Raw genomic sequence first — 7,599 nt, forward strand, 5'->3', positions numbered from 1 at the left:
CCACTCCTCCCGGGAGAAGTACACGGCCACATCCTCAAAGGTCACATGGCCCTGTCATGATGAGGGCAGAGCAATGCATAAGCAGCCTCTCTAACCAAGACCCTCGGGCCATGGCCCCCCTCCCCAGCTCCCCAACTCAGAGGAGATGCAGGTCCTGCTCCACGGGTACCCACTCTTCCTCGTGTCAAACTCCTCCCTGTTGCCAGTCATCAGTAGGAACAGATGGGGAGAGAGGCAGTCTTACCTGCGCTCTAGGCTGGTGCATAGAGTCCCTGGCACTCTCTTCACAGTCAGCTCTCCTGGGGTCATACTGATCATGCCCCATATGTCACTTACGCTCAGCCTTCTGGCTTAAGCCCTGAGTACAAGGACACTGAGTGCATCCTCACTCCCTCCGCATCTGCACAGCACAATGGGGTCACCCCTCTCTCGTGTGCCAGGCCACGACCACTCATCCGTGACACCACTGCCACCTCTCGTCCTTGTCCCAGGCATCTCTCTGGTCTCCCCATATGTCATTCTGCATGTGGCACCTGGGCAGTGTTTGCCAAAGGCAACAGGATCCAGGGCTGCCCCAGGGCCTCTGATGGACCCTCCTCCCAGAGGCAGTCCTAGCACTGAGGACCGCCCCACAGGGTCTGGCTCTGTTTTCCAACTTCAGCTACCCTAGCCTGTGTAGGAGTCGGACCCCCCAAACCCTCCTCCTCAGTGTTGCTTGTGCTGTCCCCACACCAATCACACCTTTCCTCTCTCCACCTCCTCTCAATCAAAGCCCAGCCCCACTTCTCCTACCACAGCCCAAGAGACTCTCAGCTGACCTTTTCCCTTAAGCTAATCTGTCATCCCATCTGACACGCTTCAGGTTCCAGCAAGAGCTGTCACAAAACTGAACCTGTGGAGGGAAAAAAGTACCACGACTTACACAGTGTCATCTGATCTCCATCACTGCTCTGCCTTTCGGTAAATCTTGCATCCAGCCCCTGGGAATCCTGTGCCACCACGTGGACCCCCACCTGAGGCTTGTTCCCGCACAGCCCCCCCCCCACACACTCAGGTCACCGTACTTCCTCGTCTTAGTGATGACAGCCATCCCTACCCAGGTGCCAAGTCAAGTGCGCCAGTCCACGGGGAATATCCTCCCCATCCTTCCCCTGTAACGGCATTGCCTCCATGACCTGCAGAGTGCACCCTCTTAAATGTGACATGGTCTACATGCCCGCCACCACTGAGGGGTGTCTTCAAACCTGAACCCCTTCCCTGAAATCCAGGTGTTTCTAGATGCCCACCTGCCACCTCCACTCAGAGGTCCCTGCAGTATCTCAGACACAACATGGCACAAACCTAACTCCTCCTCAGAGTGCTGCTGTTAAGTACTCCTGCTATGGACTTTCCATCTCAGCAACGGCACTTTCACACTTCCAGCTAAAGCCAAACATCCTGGAATAATCCTAGATTCTCTCTCACCCTGTACAGCGGAAAATCATCCCTACTTACAAAATAAGCTAGAAACAAAACAGTCGGGTGCCTGGGTGGCTCAGATGGTTAAGCGTCTGCCTTCAGCTCAGGTCATGATCTCAGGGTCCCGGGATCGAGTCCCGCATCAGGCTCCCTGCTCCTTGGGAGCCTGCTTCTCGCTCTGCCTCTCTCTCTCTCTCATGAATAAATAAATAAAATCTTTAAAAAAAAAAAAAAAAAGAAACAAAACAGTCTTCTCCAACTATGGAGCCAGTGCTATGATCCAGCTACCATTAACCTTCACCAGAACTGCAGCCTCCACTGGGGTCTCTCTGCCTCCACCCTCACCCCCACAATCTGTCCTTCACTCTGCAGGCAGAGTAGCCAGATTAGACCTGAGTCAGATCACTTCCCTTCCCTGCTCCAAACCTTCCATGGACCCACTGCCCTCAGCAGACCCAGTTCCTCAGGCTGCTACTTGAGGACTGACTCTTGCCCCTCAATCTCTGTTCCCAGATTTAATGTAGTCCTGCAGTTCACTGAACACTCCCATGTGGACCTTAGGTTCACCTTAGGGACTAGAGAAATGGGACACCTCAACACAACTTCTGGCCTTGATTAAGGACCCTGCACCTAAAATGACCCCAGGGCTCAGAACAAAGGGCCTGAGGATGTCACTATCTCTTTTACCTATGTGCCAGGACCATGGGATGGGGATCAGGGCCAGTGAGCACAACCTCCCAGCACTTCTATTATTTCAATGTGTTCACCATCCTGGAGGCTCCCTGAATCTCACAGCTCAACAATTTTTATACCTCCAGCTCTTCTCCCATCTGGGAGGGGCGGGGGGGGGGGGTAGCTAAAAGTGAAATGTCTTTAAAACAAAAAACAAAAACATTTATCTATTTTTAAGTAATCTCTATACCCAATGTGGGGCTCAAACTCACGACCCCAAGATCAAGAGTCTCATGCTCTTCCATCTGAGACCAGGCACCCCAAAAGTTTAAAGTTCTAATCACCTGGTCTTTCTGGTGACCAGCCCCAACTTGAGGCTATCTAGGAGCCGCACCCCAAGTCACTTCATTAGAATAAACTTCTGTGTGATAAAAGGAGACAGTTATGATTACAAAAACCACTCCTAACACCCAGGAAATTCCAAGGGTTTTAGGAGATCTATGGCAAGAGTCCATGACAAAACTCCAAATACATATATACATACATTTTGTCACAGAGGTATATTGCTATTCCAATCAATTATTACTTGCTTGCATACGTTCAACTGGCTGAAGTTATACCGTTTTGAACTTGTACTTCCTGGGAGAGCTGAGGCACCTATGAGACAGACGTTCATGAACCTGGGCTGCTCCACCAGCCAGGCTGGCCCTTCCCTGGCTCCACAGAGAGTAGACAGTCGCTGAGTCTTCAGAGCAGAGACTCTCACATGCCCTCACACCTCCCCTTCCATTTTCATCCCAGCAGGGCTCCTTACTCATTACACCTTCCTCTCCCCCACCACCTTAAAGCCCTGGACCACAGGACCCTCCCATCTGCAGGCTCTCTTGCCTGCCCTCCAGCCCCAGCCCTCTCTTCCTTCATCTCGGGGCCTATCTCAAAGAAGTGTTCGGATCTTTCCATCCTAAATCTGAGATCCAGGCTTGGTCCTGGTCCAGGACTTAGGCTATTACTGTACGGACATCACTGAGCCAGCTTCCGCTGAGTCCAGAGCATAGATTCCAGCTGCCTGTATGTCTCCTCTACTTTGGGAGCTCGGAAACAGTAAGTCCAAAATCCAACTCCTAAACTCTCCCTGAAACCTGCTCCTCACACCAGTTTCCTCGTCTCAGCGCGTCCAGATATTCAGGCAGAAGAAAGACTGGACAGTCTTTGATCCTGTCCTTCTGCTCACAGCCACACTCGCTGCAGCAGGAAATCTTCCGGTTTTATCTTTAAGATGATCAGGAATCTTACTACTTATATTCCTCTTACAGCCACTGCTCCAGAGGTCCAGAAACCAGCATTACTGTTTCGAGTCTTCTGCAGCAGCCTCCCTGGCTCCCAAAGCCCGTTCTCCCCTGAGCAGCCTTCGAAAGACTGTACAACTCCAACCCAGCCCCGTCCCTCTCCCACGCACAACCCTCCAAGGCCCCCCGCGCCCTCTCCCCGACCGCCCAGCGGCTCCCTGCCGACGCCAGTCGGACCCCCGCTCTCCCGGAGGCTCCCGGCTCACGCGCGCCCCCACGGCTTCGCACGTGCCGGTCCAGCCACACGCACCCCACGGGGGGCCAGAAATGGGCCCCCGCCCACGAACGCCCCAGGTTCTGGGGACCTGGGCCTGGACTGCACTGTCCTAGGCAGGAGACCCACCCCCTTGGGGTTCGGACAGAACACCCTCTCACCTGCGCCGGGTACTTCAGCCTGGCCGTCACCATAGTAATCTGCGGGTTCAACCGGGCCAGGGGACGCGCGATAATGGCGGAGACCGGCAGGAGGCCCCGAAAGCGGCTCCCCGCAGCCGTGCTCACACCGAACCTCAGACCCGCTCCCGTGCGGAGCACACGTGTCTTCTCTTGCTCCTCTAGGTGCTAGTTCCCTCCGGCGGACTACGCAGGGACTACGAGACCAGGACCAGAATCAGCGCCTCCACGAGGACCAGGCGGGAAGCCCCGCCCCCTGGCCTTTCGCCCTCTTGGAAACGCCCCGATGTGCGCCCTCATTGGCCAGCGTGATCCGGAAGCTGGGAGCACAGCCTTCTGGGTAGCGTAGTTCCTCTAATCCGGGGCTTGCGGGGTAAGAGCCTCTCCCCCTCGCCTGCACATTGAGGGCCGGGCGGCCCCTATGAAAGGACAAATTAAAAACCCACCAAATTAGAGTCAGCAAAACCTGTTAACCTTAAAACAAAACTTCCAGTTATTTCACCAGCCAAAGATGGGCTTATTTCGGAATAAAAGAGAATTGTAATCCAGGACGAACAAACTACGCAAAGCCGTAGGCAAAGGACAAAGAAGAGGTACCCACTGTTATGGAGAAAAGAGGTAAGTTGGGAAGGCTGTTATAAACTAAAAGTCCATTGGAATAAAGTGGGAGTTCGAAGTAGAGTGGCTTCTCATTGGCTGAGTTGCTGAGTTGGGGAATAAGCAAAGTTTTCTTTATCCAGCTGGGATAGTAAAGTAGTATCCATTTGTTAGGTCAGGTGTATCTCTTCCTGTTGGGTCTGCAATTGGCTCTAAGTGGTAGTGCATGAGAACTCCCTTGCCGAAACCTCCTCGCTACATTTTAGTGAGGTTTCAGTTACTAATTTTCATATATATGTGTGTGAAGGTGAATTCACTTAGCTGTAAATCAGCAGATGTGATTTAAAAAGAGATCTTAGTGACTGAACGTGGATTGGTTTAGAAGGATCTTCAGCTGGTGAAGCGGGGTTACCTGTCTGGGCTAGGGAGGGGAAAAGGAACAGAGGAGGGGGTGTCAGAGTGGATAGCCACCTGACATTTACACAGAATTGATTTCTTAAAAAACTTAGTGAAATTTATAGTTATTAAATTTAAATTTTTATAATTTTTAAAACACCACTTAATATTGAAAAGAGAAATTTGGGACATAACTAATAGAATAAAAATATGTAACAGAGAGGCGCCTGGGTGGCTCAGTCAGTTAAGCATCCAACTCTTGATCTCAGCTCAGGTCTTGATTTCGGGGTTGTGAGTTTAAGCTACCTGTTGGGCTCTGAGCTGGGCATGGAGCCTACTTAAAAAAAAATATGTAATAGACCTAGAACAGTGAAGTAAACTAACAAAAAAGGAAAGATTTGTGATCTTTTGGAAGAGACATCATAAAATAAATTTAAATCTTTTTTAAAAATAAATTTAAATCTAAAACACTTAGGTAAGAAGACGTAGTGTGGGAATTAATAAAATTTGCTCATATAAAAGCCCACATCAGAATCTTATAAATCTGAAATTGCTGTGGTTACTGATCATCCAGGCCTTAAAGACTTCATAAATATAAAGACAATAAAAGATCATGATATTCCCATAATCATAGAGTGTTGGGCAATAAAGGGAGGATCCGAATTAAGTAAGTCCTGCTCTTAGAAAGGGGGACATGGGGGCACCTGGGTGGCTCAGATGGTTAAGTGTCTGCCTTCGGCTCAGGTCATGATCTCAGGGTCCTGGGATCGAGCCCCACATCGGGCTCCCTGCTCCGTGCGGAGCCTGCTTCTCCCTCTCCCTCTACTGTTCCCCCTGCTTGTGCTCTCTTGCTCTGTCAAGTAAATAAATAAAATCTTAAAAAAAAAAAAAGAAAGAAAGAAAGGGGGACATGAACTTCCCCATCAAATGAATTCTCCAAGGGAGCCTAGCTGGTTCAGTTGGTTAAGCATCTGCCTTCAGCACAGATCATGATTCCAGGGTCCTGGGAATGAGTCCTGCGTTGGGCTCCCTTTTCAGTGGGAAGTCTGCTTCTCCCTCTCCCTCTCCCTTTACCCCTCCCCCCGCTCATGCTCTCTCTTGCTCTTTCTCTCTCAAATAAATAAATAAAATATTTTTCAAAAGAAGATACAAAAATTATTTTAATATAAAAGTTTGTAGTAATTTTCTATAAAAGATTAATGCAAGTCATAAATTTAAAATAAGAAAACAGTGTCTTATTGGCATAATGGCATGGAATTCAAGTTCAAACCTAGCAGAGTAAATTATAAAGGTTATAAAAAAGCACTCACATATATAGATTCCTCCTGCAAGACTGGGCTATGTTAGTGCTACAGAACATTGGAAAATGGCTGCTTAAAAAATTGTTCAGGGGAAATAAGGTATCCAACTGGTTAAACTCAAATTTTCATCTCTGCTCTTAATCATACAGAAAAATTAATTTCAGATAAAGAAGGCTTAACAGGAAAAAAAAATATGTAACTCTTAACAAGATTGTGGAAGAAAATATATTTGTGAAATGATAAAGCAGGATCTCTCAAGCCAAATATAAAAATTATCAAAACTTATACACAGGGGCACCTGGGTGGCTCAGTCGTTAAGCGTCTACCTTTGGCTCAGGTCATGATCCCAGGGTCCTGGGATCGAGCCCCACATTGGGCTCCTTGCTCAGTGGGAAGCCTGCTTCTCCCTCTCCCACTCCCCCTGCTTGTGTTCCCTCTCTCGCTGCCTCTCTCTGTCAAATAAATAAATCTTTAAAAAAAAAACATATACACTACACAAACTATATGAAAATAGCAGGTTTCTATTATCAAAAAACCCATAAAAATTGAAATAACAAGAACACAAGTGAGAAAATATTGAGTCATCTATAATTTTTAGAGTTAATATATAAATAATAAATACATTTAATAAGTCCTACAAATTAACAAGAGAAAGATTTAAAACCAGAGACTGCAAAGCTCCTGTATACCATTTTAGATTAGAATTACAAAAGGCAAACAATAATTTTTTAAAAATAATCTTATTGGCACTCAGGAAAATGCAAAGGACATTTGCCTGGTATGATTTGTACTCAGTCCTGAAATCATACCTTCTCACAGCTCCTACTCACCAGACCCAGGACTCCATTAATCTTTGGAGATTTGTCCACTCTGTCAGGCACCCAGAGCTCCCCTCCAGCCCCTGGCTCAAGTTGGGTGACTAAATGGGACCTAGAAGATGGAAGTTCGAAGGGGAAAACACAGCAGTTGAGTAGACAACACCAGCCCGGGGTGTCTCAACCCATGACACCACTGAACAAAACTGATCACACAAAGAACCTTGAAGGGGAGGCTTACCGTAACAGCCTAGTGCTTTGTGCCCATCATGACCACTTACGTGCCTGTAATTCCTGAGACAGGCAAGGTCCAAGCAATATCTAATAAAGGCAGGGGCAGAAATTGTGACACATCTGCAACAGATGTGAACAGTCACCTTACCAAGGAGGTGCAAAGCCAAATGCAGTGGCAGGACAGGCTACAAGACTCAGAAACCAAACCCTTCTGCGAGAGGCTTCGAGGCAGAATATGTTGGGGTTTCAGAAAGCCCAGGCCCAGCAAACACAACACGTACGCCAAGAAACCAGGAAAGGAAGCAATGCCCATGGCCCAGCTCTGGGAAGGACAGAGACCCTTGGAAAAAGGAGAAGAGCAGAGCCTCATATAAGGCAGTGGTGTGG

General features: G+C 48.4%; 1 long non-coding RNA gene across 5 annotated transcripts; it reads right to left on the bottom strand.

Annotated features, from left to right (window-relative positions):
• LOC145715894 (uncharacterized) lies at positions 1-4,320 on the bottom strand. Of its 5 annotated transcripts, XR_014141542.1 has the most exons (4): positions 3,852-4,318; positions 2,675-3,449; positions 2,475-2,551; positions 93-1,674 (listed from the first exon to the last, which is right to left on the bottom strand). It is a non-coding gene; the product is annotated as an uncharacterized LOC145715894 (long non-coding RNA). The 5 variants fall into 5 exon arrangements; XR_014141539.1 differs by adding an exon at positions 1-51 and having other exon boundaries at positions 245-3,449; positions 3,852-4,319; XR_014141543.1 differs by having other exon boundaries at positions 92-892; positions 1,495-3,449; positions 3,852-4,320.
• Between the last annotated feature and the right edge of the window lie 3,279 nt (positions 4,321-7,599).

This window comes from Leptonychotes weddellii, unplaced genomic scaffold (genome assembly GCF_054177405.1).
Source record: "Leptonychotes weddellii isolate Sample4059 unplaced genomic scaffold, ASM5417740v2 HiC_scaffold_10185, whole genome shotgun sequence".
Classification (NCBI taxonomy): domain Eukaryota; kingdom Metazoa; phylum Chordata; class Mammalia; order Carnivora; family Phocidae; genus Leptonychotes; species Leptonychotes weddellii.